At 35.1% G+C, this 15,966-nt stretch overlaps 1 long non-coding RNA gene across 1 annotated transcript in view; it reads right to left on the bottom strand.

Moving 5' to 3' along the window:
* Positions 1-14,396, bottom strand: part of LOC123380784 — a 42,144-nt gene extending 27,748 nt beyond the window's left edge. Inside the window, exons 1-3 of the long non-coding RNA XR_006586943.1 lie at positions 14,311-14,396; positions 8,452-8,643; positions 3,620-3,769 (exon numbers count right to left, since the gene is read on the bottom strand). This is a non-coding gene — a long non-coding RNA (uncharacterized LOC123380784). The remainder of the gene's footprint in view (positions 1-3,619; positions 3,770-8,451; positions 8,644-14,310) is intronic.
* Positions 14,397-15,966: the final 1,570 nt, after the last annotated feature.

The following is a 15,966-nucleotide window of genomic DNA, read 5'->3' as shown; positions in this document are numbered from 1 at the left end:
TTTTTTAAATGTTTATGTATTTTTGAGAGACACAGTGTGCAAGCAAGAAAGGAACATAGAGAGAAGGGAACAGAGGATCTGAAGCAGGCTCTGTGATGACAGCAGACGGCCCAGTGCAGGGTTCAGACTCATGAACCACCAGATCATGACTTGAGCCGAAGTCAGATGCTTAACAGACTATCTAGTAATTAAAATACTTAAAAATATTTATAATATTTTATATATAATATATAATATAATTAGTTAAATATAATTATAAATTATCATATATAATATGTATTATATGGCATAATATATAACATATAATTTAATTATAATCATATATAATATAATTATAACATATTAATAGTATATTATTAATAACAACAATGTATTAATAATATAATTCAATTATCATTTAATTAAATATAATTATATTGTATATAATATAAATTACAAATTTGTAATTGTAATTATAAATTAAATTCTGTTCATAATTTAATCAATATATAATTTAATATATTACATATAATTTAATTATGATTAAATACAATTAATTATATAATATATAATTTGATTATAATTATATATTCTATATAATTAAAATTGCTTTTAAAATTAATTAATAGAGAAACTGTCATATGATCCAGCAATTCCACTTCTGGATATTTATCTGAAGGAAAAGAAATTACTGTCCTGAAGAGATATATGCACCCCTATGTTCATTGCAGCATTATAGCCAAGACATGGAAACAACCTAAGTTTCCACCAATGGATGAATGCATGAAGAATATTATTCAGCCATAAAAAAGGAATCCTGCCATTTGTGACACTTGGATGGACTCTGAAGTATTATGCTATATGAAATAAGCCAGACAGAAAGATTAATACTATATGAATTCACTTATATGTGGAATCTAAAAAGCCAAATCCCTAGAAACAAAGAATTGATTGGTGGTTGTCAGAGGCAGGAGGTATGGGTCTAGGGAAATTGGTGGGGTGGTCAAAAGGTACACACTTCCAGATATAAGATAAATAAGTTCTGGGGATTTAATGTACAGCATGATAACTATAGTTAACAATATTGTATATTTGAATGATGCTACAACAGTAGATCTTAAAAGTTCTTAAGTGTATGAGGTGATGGATATTAACTAAACTGTTATGATATTCATTTCATATATATACATACATCAAATCATTATATTTGCACACTTTAAACTTATAAAATTGTTATATACCAATTACATCTCAATAAAACTGGTAAAAATTATTACCTTTTTTTTTAGCACATTCTTGGCTTTACAGGATAACTTAGCAGATAGCACAGAGTTCCATATTCCCAACCGATATGCCTTCCCCCATTTTCTTTTATTATTAAGTTCTTTAAATAGCATGGTACATGAGTGTGGTGCATGATAATTAATGAATATTGATACATTATTAATAACTAATTAATAAGCATTACTTACATTATGATTCACTCCTTTTGTACAGTTCTATGGGTTTTGACAAATGCATAATAGAATGTACTTATCATTAAAGTTTCACACAGATGGTTTTACACCTTAAAAGTCCCCTGTGCTCTACCTTTCAGCCCTTCTCTCTTCTTTTAAACCTGGAAACCACTGATCTTTCACTGTCTATAGTTTTCCTTTTCCAAAATGTCATATTGTTGGAATTATACAGTATGCAGCCTTTCAGACTGACTTCTTTGACTTAATATACACATTTCAGGTGTCTCTATTTCTTTTCGTGACTTGATAACTAATTTTTATTTTTTCATTTTTAAACATTTTTGTGTTTATTTATTTATTTTGAGAGAAACAGAGACAGCACAAGTCGGGGAGGGGCAGAGAGAGAGGAAGAGAGAGAATCCCAAGCAGGCTCTGTGCTGTCAGTGTGGGCTCTGACATGGACTCCAATTCATGAAACCACAAGATCATAACCTGAGACTAAACCAAGAGTTGTAAACTTAACTGACTGAGCCACCCAGGAGCCACAATAACTAATTTCTTTAAATCTCTGAAAAATAATGCATTGCATGTATTACTGCAGTTTACCTATTCACCTATTGAAAAATATCTTGGTTACTTTCAGTTTTTGGCAATTATGAGTAAAGCTACTATAAGTATTTGTGTACTGATTTTTGTATGGACATAATTTATTTGGGTAAAGTCATAAGAGTGCAATTGCTGGGAATGATAGTAAAATTATATTTAGTTCATTTATGTGAAAGGCTTGTGTTCTGATTCATCTGTTTCCATATGAATGCCCAATTATACTATAGCACCATTTGTTGAAAACAGTATCCTTCCTCCGTTGAACTGCCTATGCTTTTTTAATCAATGACCACTTGGTTATAATCATGTGGGTCTAGCTTTTATCTCTTTGTCCTGTTCCCTCCATTCCCTTGCAGTTAACTGCTTTAAAAATTATGTATCCACCCACTTTCCTTTTTTTTTTTTATTCTAAGAAGTCCAAGAGGTGAAGTAGGAAATAGTGTGCCAGATCACCAGAGTATAAAACCCCATGTTTTGGTAATTTACACGGGATTATTTAATTTGTTTAATTATTCTTTTAGAGTACCTAATCTATTTATTTAAATTCAAGTTAGTTAACATACAGTGTAGTATTGATTTCAGGAGTAGAACCCAGTGATTAATCACTTACATACAACACCCAATCATCATCCTAACAAGTGCCCTTCTTAATGCTTAGCCCATGCCTCCACCCACCTCCCCTCCAGCAACCCTAAGTTTATTCTCTGTATTTAAGAGTCTCTTATGGTTTGCCTTCCTCTCTGTTTTTATCTTATTTTTTCTTTCCTTACCCAATGTTCATCTGTTTTGTTTCTTAAATATTGTTAAAATGTCTATACTACCCAAAGCAAGCTATACATTCAATGCAGTCTCTATCAAAATAACACCAGCATTCTTCCCAGAGCTAGAACAAACAATTCTACAATTTGTATGAAACCAGAAAAGACCCAGAATAGCCAGAATAATGTTGAAAAAGAAAACCAAAGGGGGGCATCACCATTCCGGACTTCAAGCTGTATTGCAAAGTTGTAAGACAGTATGATATTGGCACTAAAACAGACACTTAGATCGATGTAACAGAATTGAGAACCCAGAAATGGACCCACATATGTATGGCCAGTTAATCTTTGACAAAGCAATAAAGAGTATTCAATGGAAAAAAGACAGTCTCTTCAGCAAATTGTGCTGGGAAAACTGGACAGCGACATGCATAAGAATGAACCTGGACCACTTTCTTACCCATACACAAAAATAAACTCAAAATGGATGAAAGACTTAAATTTGAGACAGGAAACCATCAAAATCCTAGAGGAGAAAATAGAAAGCAACCTCTTTGACCTTGGCCTCAGCAACTTCTTACTAGACATGTCTCTGGAGAAAAAGGAAACAAAAGCAAAAATGAACTTTTGGGACCTCATCAAGAAAAGAAGCTTCTGCACAGCAAAAGAAACAATCAACAAAACTGAAAGGACACCAATGGAATGGGAGAAGATATTTGCAAGTGACATACAGATAAAGGGTTAGTATCCAAAATCTATAAAGAACTTACTTATCAAACTCAACACTTTCTTAAATAAATGGTAGCATACCATACATACTCTTAGTGCAGGCTGTTGAAACAAGATACTGTAGTCTGGATGCCTTAAACAACAGAAATCTATTTATCACAGTTCTGGAGGTTGGGTAGTCCAAGATCAAGGTGCCAGTCAATTTGGTTCCTGGTGACAGCCCTCTTCCTGGTTATATCCCTACATTGTGGAGACAGAAGGGGGAAACAAGTTTTCTGTCACTTCTCAAAAGGCCAGTGATCCCATCATGATAGCTTGCCCTCATGATACAAATGTCCCATCTTCAAATATTATCACTTTGGGGATTATAGTTTCGACATAAGAATTCTAAGAGGACACAAACATTAGTCTATAGCATATACTTTTGTCTAATTTGATTGGTCAGTAACTCCAACATAATGTTTAATTTTTTTAACATTTATTTATTTTTGGACAGAGAGAGACAGAGCATGAATGGGGGAGGGTCAGAGAGAGAGAGGGAGACACAGAATCTGAAACAGGATCTAGGCTCTGAGCTGTCAGCACAGAGCCCAACGCAGGGCTTGAACTCACAGACTGCGAGATCATGACCTAAGCTGAAGTTGGACGTTTTACCGACTGAGACACACCCCTAACACAATGTTTAATAGCAGGAGAACTAGTGGCTAGCCTTTTCCTGACCTTTGTAGGACAGCCTCGAATCTTCCTTATTAACAAAGATACCAGCATTTGAATAGATAAGATATATAGGTAGATAGGTAGAAAATATATTAAGAACATCTTCCATTCATTCCTATTTTAATGAGTGTTTTAAAATGAATAAAATTCAATATTGAATTTGTCAAGTGTCTTTCCTGTATCTATGGAGATGATATTTTTTTTCCCTTTACTTGACTATAATGATGAATTACATTAAGTGTTTCCTAATGTTGGAACACACATGTATTTCTTGAGTTAACCCTATTTAAACATGATAATAATGCTTTAGTGTGTTGTTGGATTCTGTTTGCTAATATACAAGTCATATAAAAATTTTGCAGCACTATTTTTAAGTGAGATTAGTCTGTACTTTTTATGGGGAAATCTCTGTCAGGTTTTGGGGTCATGTTTTAATTGTTTCATGAAAGTAGAATTGATAGAATCTCTTGTGAAACCTTCTGGACCATGTGCTTTTGTGTGTTGGGGGTGTGTCTCTTTAACTACTATTTTTATTTCTTCTATGAAAAATTATCTATTTAGATTCTCTATCTCCACTGGGGTTATTTTGGTAAGTTGTAGTTTTCTAAAAAAAAAAAATCCATTTTATATTTATTTCTTGACTATCTATATCTTCCTTCCAAAAGATAAATATTCTTTCATGCATTGTTTCTTCTTATTTTTTAGAATTTTAGTTCTAGTTTGTTTCAGGTGTATTTTAATTTATATTGTCCTTATTTTTTAGATGACAATATGTTTCAAAAAGTGATTTGAGTACATTAATGTCTGAATGTCTTCAGTTATCCTCCTGGGATCAGCTTTATTTTGTTTGAGTGTTTTCCCTAAAGAAGGCCCTGAACGTTGGACTTCAGCAAGTCTTGTAAGGATGTGTTTTCCATCAGATTTAAATGACATATTGGTAAATATAAAATTTTATAATCACAGACTTTTTCTTTCTACACCTCAGAAATAATATTATACTGTGTCATGCTTCTTTCTTTTCAATGTACTTCTTGTTTCTTTGTAATATATCTGCTCTTTCATTCTGGAAACTTTTAGGATTTTCTTTTTTGGGTGTTATTACATTTTACTATACTTTGTGCAAGTGTAGGGTTTTATCCATTATTTTGTGCCCCATGAAGTCCTCTTTTTAAAATTAAAAAAAAATTTAATTACTTACTTATTTTTAAAATTTACATCCAAGTTAGCATATAATACAATAATGATTTCAGGAGTAGAATCCAGTGACTCATCCCCTACATATAACACCCAGTGCTCATCCCAGCAAGTATCCTCCTTAATGCCCCTTGCCCATTTAGCCCCTCCTCCCACCCACAATCCCTCCAGCAACCCTCAGTTTGTTCTCTGTATTTAAGAGTCTCTTATGTTTTGTCTCCCTCCCTGTTTTTATATTATTTTTGATTCTCTTCCCTTACATTCATCTGTTTTATCTTAAATTCCACATATGAGTGAAGTCATGATATTTGTCTTTCTCTGACTAATTTCGCTTAGCATAACACACTCTAGTTCCATCCACTTTGTTGCAAATGGTAAGATTTCATTTTTTTTGATTGCCAAGTAATTCTCCATTGTGTGTGTGTGTGTGTGTGTGTGTGTGCACATATATACACACCACATCTTCTTTATCCATTCATCTGTTAATGGACATTTAGGCTCTTTCCATACTTTGGCTATTGTCCATAGAGCTGCTATAATAAACATTGGGGTGCATGTGCCCCTTTGAAACAGCACACCTATATCCTTTGGATAAATACCTAGTAGTGCAATTGCTGGGTCATAGGGTAGTTCTAGTTTTAATTTTTTGAGGAACTTCCACACTGTTTTCCAAAGTGACTGCACCAGTTTGCATTCCCACCAACACAGCAAAAGTGTTCCCCTTTCTCCACATCCTCACCAACATCTGTTGTTGCCTGAGTTGTTAATTTTAGCCATTCTGACTAGTGTTAGGTGGAATCTCATTGTGGTTTTGATTTATATTATTCTGATGATGAGTAATGTTGAGAAGTTTTCATGTGTCTTTTAGCCATCTGGATGTCTTCTTTGGAGAAGTGTCTGTTCATGTCTTTTGCCCATTTCTTCACTGTGTTATTTGTTTTTTGGGTGTTCAGTTTCATAAGTTCTTTATAGATTTTGGATACTAAACCTTTATCAGATATGTTCTTTGCAAATATCTTCTCCCATTCCATTGGTTGCCTTTTAGTTTTTCTGATTGTTTCCTTTGCTGTGCAGAAGCTTTTTATCTTGATGAGGTCCCAATGGTTCATTTTTAAAAAGCCCTCTTTTTAATCCTACTTTAAATTGGGAAAATTTATTTTCCTTATCAAATACTTTTTAATTTATATTTTTAAAAATATCCATCCAGTATCTATTACTCATCTGCTTTTCCTTATATTTCTAATATTCCCAAGTATTATTTTGTTTATATGTCCCCATTCATTTTCTTTTCCTGCTGTCTTTTGGGAAAGGTCCTCAGTCTGCTATTTCAGTGTTTTACAAATTACCAACTGGTATTCTTTATTCACCTACCATACTTTCACACATCGTATTTCACCTTATTTTTTTTCTTTCTTCTTAGAACCATGTAACACTCCTAATATCCTCATTCTCCATTTGAGTATATTCTTTTTAAAAAAATTTTTTTTAATGTGTATTTATTTTTAAGAGAGAGAGAGAGAGAGAGTGAGAGCAAGAGACAGGGCATGAATGGGGGAGGGGCAGAGAGAGAGGGAGACACAGAATCAAGAGCAGGTTCCAGACTCTGAGCTATTAGCACAGAGCCTGACGCGGAGCTTGAACCCACGAACTATGAGATCGTGACCTGAGCTGAAGTCAGACACTTAACCAACTGGGCCACCCAGGTGCCCCCATTTGAGTATATTCTTTATGCATATTTGGATTATCTGCTCCAACAGTTCTTCATCATACAGTTATTTTTGTTCAGTTTATTATCTTTATATTATAGCCTGTATCTCTCAGTGAAGTCATGTTTCCCTGGGGATAACAGCCTTGCAGAGGCTTTTGAAATTTTTTGATTTTATTCTACACTAAGAATTACATTTTACCTCTCACGACCCATTTGATATAGATTTACAAAATGATACTTGTATATTTATTTTATATATATTACAAAATAATGTGTATTTTATGAGGAGCCATGCACTCTGGTATTTTGTACTCTATTTGATTTTATTGAAAAATACTAGTAACTAATCACTATATTAATTTAATTATCCACTAATGGGTCCACACCCACAGTGTGAAAAGTCTATGATACATAAGGGAAGGACTGAAGGTCAGGCAGTGGTTATGAGGGAGGGATTAGAGGAATAAACTGTAGAGCCTTGGGCACCACAGAATCCCTCAGACTAATCTAGTTTGCTCCATTCCATTTGGCAATAGCCCTGTTTTTAGCATTTACTTCTAACTCTTAGGAGCAGCACTAGGTGACAATCCTTTAGGGTTATAAATTTTCAGCCCTGGGGGTTTGGTGGAAAGGAGTTGGATTAATGAATAGGCAAGAGTGACTGGGCAGCTTATACTTACACCCTCTCCTTACCCTCAAAAGGCTAAGGCTGCTCTAAGAATATTCACACCCAGGGGCACCTGCATGGCTCAGTCATTTAAGGGTCGAACTTCAGCTCAGGTCAGGATCTCACAACTCAAGAGTTCAAGCCACACATCGTGTTCTGTGCCTGACAACTCAGAGCCTGGAGCCTGCTCTGGATTCTGTGTCTCCCTCTCTCTCGGCCCCTCCCTTGCTTGTGCTCTCTTTCTCTCAAAAATAAATAAACATTTAAAAAAAAAAAGGACATCCATATCCTTAGGCCTTTGTATTTACGTATGATTTCTGATGTAAAGGAGCAGGCAATGATTATCCAAAGGCAATGAAGGATAAGACAAGAGCAGAGCTTAAAAAATCTGCTCCAATCTATACTTCATTGCTGCTGTCAGGCTGCCTTGGTCCTAAGGGGATTCCCAACTCTTCCCAGACCAATTCGCAACAGCCTGCCGTCTCTCTGGGATTTCTCACAGTCTTTATGTTATTAGTTCAGATCAATAATTCTTTTCTTTCACAGTGTCTCCAGAGCAAATTATATTTGGAAAAACCCAGCAACCTATTAGGTCTTTTCAGGAATCTTCAGAATAGACAAGCACAAAAATCATACTTTTTCATGATGAAGACCTCAGTGAACAATCTGAGATGAGTCAACCTCAGAATAGGCATCAGGTGAGTGAGAGAGGACACATCGTTTCACTTTTTCAAGACTGTCTTTGCATTTACTTTCTTCTTTGTTGCCTGGGTAGCACTCATTCTTACAAGTTCCAGGTTAGGCTTCAGTGATGCATTTCAGCAGTGTCTGTACAACCAAAACCAAATAGGGGACTTCAGTCACTAATGCACTGGGAATGCAGTCAATCACAATAGCTCTGGGAAAACAGTCTGCATTTTCCTGGATCATGTGGCTCATTAAAGATAATTCAGGTCACTGCTTTTTTCCAGGGCTACATTATGGCCCATATGTGAGGATAAGTATACACTGGCGTTATCTAACAAGCAGATGAGATGGGTCTCTAACTCTACAGAATTATATGAAGAGCTCCAAAAATCACCTCTCCTTCCAAGAGACCTCCATACCTGCTCTGACCTTTTCTTTAAGTTGGTCTTAAGTTCTCCATCTTGGTTTGAAATTTCTGTTATTTCTAATTCCTTTGAGTTAGGAAACAAAACCACAGAATTGTTTCTAAACCCCACCTATAAAAGTTCTTTGGACATTAGCACCCATGATAATATCAACATTGATTAGTCACCACCCTCCATTCCAATTAAACAGGTGTCTTCTTCTACATCTGATCTTCTCCAGAAGGGTCCTTTCCCCTCCCATTATTCCCCAGATCTAGATCTGCTACTACCATCCAAACAGTCACCCATTGTGATCCTCAGTTCTTTATTTGTTCTCACCAAACCACCACCTATTCCTGTTAGTTTTAACTTCTAAGTTTTCTAGAATCCAAATGCTTCTCCTCATTCTTGCAGCCAGCATCCTAGGCATCTCTCCCTCTAGGTATCTTCCACTGCTTTCTGACTAGTCTCCATATTTTCTTTTTTTAAATTTTTTAAAATTAAAAAAATGTTTATTTTGAGAGAGAGAGAGAGAGAGAAAGAGTGAGTGGCGGAGGGGCAGAAAGCGAGGGAGGAATAGAATCCAAAGCAGGCTCCAGGCTCTGAGCTGTCGGCTCTGAGCTGTCAGCACAGAGCTCGATGCAGGGCTCAAACCCACAAACCCCGAGATCATGACTTGGGCTGAAGTCTGACACCTAACCGATTGAGCCACCCAGGCACCCCAGTCTCCATATTTTCAATCTTGTCTCCCTCCAATCCGTTCTCAACATGGTGGCCATAATGTTTTGACTATTAGTACACTGCTGAAACTGTTCAGTGTTGCCTATTGCCCTTGGAGTGTTCTGCAAATGTTCCCCCCCCCATTAAAACACACCCACTAAACACAATGCACTTCCATTAGTATCAGCAACTAATGTAGTTGATCTCATGAGTTTTTTGCATTCCAAAGTTGAGAGGGGAAGATACAGAGGGACACATCTGAATCTCCTGAATAAGCACATTCCCATAACACTGTAGGTATTCAATAAATGTTTGACTGAGTGGATGATGAATGAAAGACAGGAAAGGTAAATTTTATAGCAAGAAGCAGTTGAAGGTAAGTTTATAGCATAAATTTCTATAAGTGGAGTGCATGAGATAATATTGGGAACCTATGAAAACTTAGTTATGTGAGTATGTATGTGTTCATACAGATACGTGCACAGGTGAGGTAACTAAAATGTGTTCTTCATATAGCAGGATCTCTATCAATAGTTCTTGAATAGAAAGAAGATTCTAAGAATAAAATCATAACCTAATTTTTGCCTGGGTTCACATAGCTTCTTGCCTAGATTTGGGGGATTCCTATGAATAAACAAATAACTCAATCCAAATAAAATCATAATTTAATACAATGTGTCCTAATGTATTATTTGCGGGATGCTTAGACTTCCATGGTGCATTAGTTTTTTTATGGTTGATGTAACAAATTACCACAAACTTGCTGGCTTAAAACAATACAAACTATTACATAAAAGTTCTAGAGGTCAGAAATCTGATATGGTCTCACTGGACTACAATCAAGTTGTGGGTAGGGCTGTGTTCCTTCTGGAAGCCTGAAAAGAGAATCCCTTTCCTTTATTTTTTCAACTCTTAGAAGCTGCCCACATTCCTTGGCTCATGGTCCCCTTCCATCTTCAAAGTCAGCAATGGCCAGCTGAAACATTAGCACTCTGCGTCCCTCTGACACTGACGCTCCTGCTTCCACTTTCATGTTCAAGGACCTCTTTGATTACATGGGCCCATGTAATCTAGTATAACCTCCCTATTTTAAAGTCAGCTAATTGGTAACTTTAATTATATCTGCAAACTTCATTCCCCTTTGCCACATAATGTAACATATTCACAGGTTTGGAGGATTAAGACATAGACATCTTGCAGGGGAGGAGTTATTCTGCCCACCATCCATGGTTATACTTCCTCTTAGAGAATATTAGAAATTACAATACACATCATAATGAGCCATAAAACATCATTGCCAAGTGTTTGTTCTAACTGTGCTCTAGAGAAGGGTGTCCAGCTGGGGAAGTCCAAGTAAATAGAGAAAGTCCTGACTCCTCTCCATTTCATTATCTCAACCAGATATTAAAATATGTATAACATTGCAATAATTAAAACAGTGTGGTAACAGCAATAGTAGGTAGCATAATAAGACAAAATAGAAAGTCTGAAAACGGATCTATGTATTTTTAACAATTTGAAATCGCTTTCAATTTTCATGTGACACATTTTTCTGTACTTCGCACACTAACATACCTAAGGTACAAGAGCCAAATATGGGTTGCTATGTATATGTGAATCACCAACTCTTTTGCTCCAGAGCATAGCTCTGATTCTTAAAACAGTTTTCAGAACTCTGTCATCACGTTTGCTTGAGCAATTTTTGGTGTTTGGAATGTTTAAAAAAATTGTCAGCCTATTATAATGAGGTAAACATAGAAAAATGGAAATGCTGATATTAGTGATAATATATTTAAGATGTTTCTGGAAATTATCAGATAGGCCAAAAATGTTGCATCTTTCTTTTTTATAGCGAGTTTATTTTGGCTTAAGCTCATCCATTGTCTGGCCAGTTGTTAAATTAATATAATAAAAATAAAGATAATATACTGAATCATGGAATTACATTATAGAACATGATTTTCTTCTTCCCCCTAAACGAATAGGTATAGTAGATAAATGGAGAAAATAAAAAGATCATTAAAATTATAGATTATCAAAAATGTTTTACACCCATCTTTGTTTTCACATTACTTATTATCTCAATAATTTTCCTATAGATCACATTAATTTCCAAATGGGTCAGAAATACAAATGGATAAATGCAGGGGGTAAGAAAGAACTACACAACATTGCAAGTCCTAGAAGGAAACATGAGTGAATTTTTCTATTACCTGGAATTTGCAAAAATATTTCAAAATGTTACTCAAAATTCTAAAAGCAATAAAAGAAAAGAGTGCTTAGTTTAATTCTGGGAAACTAAAAAAGTTTGTATAGCTGATTAAACACAGCAAAAAGACAAATTAAAACCTCTGGAAAAATATTTGCAGTTAATCACAGACACAGACTAATAATCTCTAAAATATAAAGACCTTCTGAAAATGGAGCAAATGCTCCATAAAGAATGTGCTAGTGAAATGAATAGAAAGTTCACAGAAATAGAAAATGAAATGGAAAATGTTTAACCTCATTTATGACAAAAGAAATGCAAATTAAAAGTACCATTAGACCTTTTTTTACCCATCGGATGGGCAAAATTCCAAAGTCTGACAGCATACTTGACTGAAAAGGCTATGGATAAATAGACATTTTTATATATTCCTTGTGAAAATTGTAGACAGTCTGTGGAGGAGGATTTTCCAATATCTAACAAAACTGTCTATGTTTGATCCAGCAATTACACTTGTAGAAATTTATTAAGACCAAAACATGGGCAAAACATTTGAAAAGATACACAAAACTATTACAGCACCAGGGGTAGTAGAAAAGACTAAGAACAATCCCAATATCTATCAGTAAGGCTTGTTGTTAAACTTGCATATCTGCACAATTAAGTCATTTAAATAGAATGAGAAATCCCTTTCTGTATCATTATGGAATGATCTCCAGGATATATTGATGAAGACAACAACAAGGTGGTAAAAGTATGCTAATGTTTCAAAAAGAGGAGATATGAATGTTTATTAACAATGAAAATATAACCATAAAATCAAAAATTAAAAAAAAAAAGCTTACTTATAATGGGAGGGGAAAGAATAAGGTGGAAGAGACAGATCTCTTTAAATATACCTTATTTGGATGATTTGACTTTGGAAAGTTAAAAAATTTTACATTATCATAAAAGAAAATTTAATGAAAAAGCAATGTCTCTTCTTTTTTTTTAACGTTTATTTATTTTTGAGACAGAGAGAGACAGAGCATGAACGGGGGAGGGGCAGAGAGAGGGAGACACAGAATCTGAAACAGGCTCCAGGCTCTGAGCTGTCAGCACAAAGCCCCAAGCGGGGCTCGAACTCACGGACTGTGAGATCATGACCTGAGCCGAAGTCGGAGCTTAACCGACCAAGCCACCCAGTCGCCCCGTTCTTCTTCTTTTTAAGAGAGAAAGTACAAGCAGGGGACAGGAGCAGAGGGAGAGAGAGAGAGGAAGAGACAGACAGACAGAGAGAGAGAGAGAGAGAGAGAATCTTAAGCAAGCTTCATGCTCAGTGTGGAGCCTCATGCAGGTCTCGATCCTGTGACCCTGAGATCATGACCTGGGCTGAAATCAAGAGTCAGATGCTCAATTAGCTGAGCCACCCAGGTGCCCCAAAAAGCAATATCTTAAAATGATGAATTTAATTCTATCTTCAGTTGACCTAATCTCATGGAGACAACTATCCCAAATGACTTTAAAACTCAGTAATCTAACTACATTACAAGTAGGATGTACTCTAAGGAGAGAAAGAGCTGCATAACATGTGTAAATGCTATTTTCAATTATATTATGGGTGGCAGTGGTGCTATGGTTATCCTGAGACTGTTTTATGTGTTGTGTGATAGAGCAAATAATTATACTGACCTCACTAAAAAGCTTTCATCATACTGACATCATTAAAAGGCTTTTCATCATGAAGGAAAGGAGATACTGATATAAATATATAATCCTGAATTTGAAATAGAAGCATCAGTATGCACTGTCAATATATCTCTTAATAAAACAGATATTTTGTAAATTGGTCCTGTGAAAAAGCCAGGAAACAATTGTCAGGCCAGTTGATTCCCATCAGCACCTAGATTGGCTCTGTGAAATATCATTTAACCAACTAAGGAAACTAGGCTTTTTAAAGAATGACTGAATGCTGGATCTGATTTAAGAAATGTACAAGGGAAACTTGGCACATGTTGTACCTGATAGAACAGAAGTTACCAAACAGGCTGTTAATAACAAAAGGACTCAATAGTTAACCTGAATTAGCTCCCACTGAACAAAGATGGGATAATCAGCTGGAAAGGAAACATTAGATGTATCAAATATGCAAAACTCAGAATTAATTGTGATTTCTGGATGCTAGAGAAGAACCCATTATTTTAAAAGCTAGTAAACAGAGTGATCCAAATATTTGCCCAGACTTTCCAGTATTATCTGCATGTTACAGTAGTCAAACAATTGATGAAACCAAGCTTCTTACTACGTATGCCAGATAATAAAGAGTAAGAAATGGTAGAATTGGAATACTACCCGTACTGTATTGTAATGATTACCAATGGTTACTGACATTAAAAAATAGAGACAGTAGATATCATGCACCTCCTGATAGAAATATACAAAATTACCCATAAAACAGTCATGGCATACACACCGAAAATTGAATCTGAATCTTACCTTTCTTCTATATCTCACTATGGAGATGGCAATCAGCAGAAGTCAGATTGTAGGAATTCTGTATGACAAAATAGCAGTCTCTTTAGCAAAACAAAAATAAAAAAAATACAAAGATAAAAACCCAGAATATTGAAGGTGAATCTATAAAGAGACAAGATATATATCAGTAAACTGCAATGTATGCACCTTATTTGAGTCAAAAATCCATATGCAATTTTTTTTAGAGAGAGAAAAAGTATGTGAGAGCAGATGGGGAGGAGGAGAGAGGTAGAGGGAGAAAGAGAGAGAATCTTAAGCAGGCACCACACCCAGCACCAGAGCCTGATGAGGGGCTTGGGCTTGGTCTCATAACCCTGATATCATGACCTAAGCCAAAATCAAGAGTTGACCGCTTAACTGACTGAGCCACTCAGGCATCCCGTAAATTTTTTAAAAAGGGAAAAAAAAACAATGGGGGACTTGTGAAGAATAGTGATTATTGAAGACTTAAGAAAATGTTTTACATTATGTTAAGGTGATGGTGGCTTTGTAATTAAGGAAATACAAGAGCCCTAAAAGTAGGAATTTAAAAATTATTGAAGCTTGGTGGTGGGTATAAGCAGGTTTATCATATTATTCTCTCTACTTCTGTGTGTGTTTTTAAATTTCCATAATAAAAAGTTAAAAATTTTTCCATTAGTTAAAATTTGGGTCATTACTAAGAGCAACAAGAACTCCTTTATCACGAAAAGAATTTTGATGTTCGACTTTTCTTGATTAATATTTCAAGGAAGTTAATAAGATACCATTAAAGTTAGAAACTCAATTACCTGCTGAAGCTTAACACTGGCAAATTTTCTTCCCAATTTCCTCTGCTTCATAAAAGTTGTTTCAAGTAAACTGAGAGAACTAGAAATTATAACTGAGAGATAAGAAATAACTTTGGAAATTTATTTTATACTTTAATTTCACATTTAATCGAGGCTTTTATTGGGCGACCTGGGTGGCTCAGTCGGTTAAGCTTCCAATTTTGGCTCAGATCATGATCTCAACAGTTCATGAGTTTGAGCTCCTCATTGGGCTCTGTGCTGACAGCTCAGAGCCTGGAGCCTGCATTGGATTCTGTCTCCCTTCCTCTCTCTCCCATGCCACTCACACTTTGTCTCACGCGCGCGCGCGTGCTCTCTCGCAAAAATAAATAAACATTAAAAAAATTGAGGCTTTTAGCAACTGCATACACATTGACACATTGCCTAACAAAGTTTTAGAAAAATTGGACATCTGTTTCATATTTAGAGATCTTACTACTGTTTTTAGCTGTCAAAGTATTCTCCCCTTTAACTCAATCCTATATTACTTCATTTAGAAGAACATTTCTATGTAATAAAGTTGGAAAATGAAGTCAGTGAACAAAGAATCGATTATACTATTGGTATATTGTTCTAATAGGCTAATTATTTGGAAAATAATTAAATTATATTCTTACTTTGTATCAAATTAAGTATATATAGATTAAATATTTAAATATTGAAAATGAGACTGTAAAAAGTAATATAACAAAATATTAATGAATGTTTATGTAACCTATATTGAATAATGACTTGCTCATGTGATATTAAGTTAGAAGCTACATAAAAAGATTGACAGACTTGAAGACATAAATATTAAATGAAAATA

Source organism: Felis catus, chromosome D2 (genome assembly GCF_018350175.1).
Source record: "Felis catus isolate Fca126 chromosome D2, F.catus_Fca126_mat1.0, whole genome shotgun sequence".
Classification (NCBI taxonomy): Eukaryota; Metazoa; Chordata; class Mammalia; order Carnivora; family Felidae; genus Felis; species Felis catus.
Note: the sequence above shows the minus strand (reverse complement) of the source record. Positions and strands in the feature narration are given on the sequence as shown.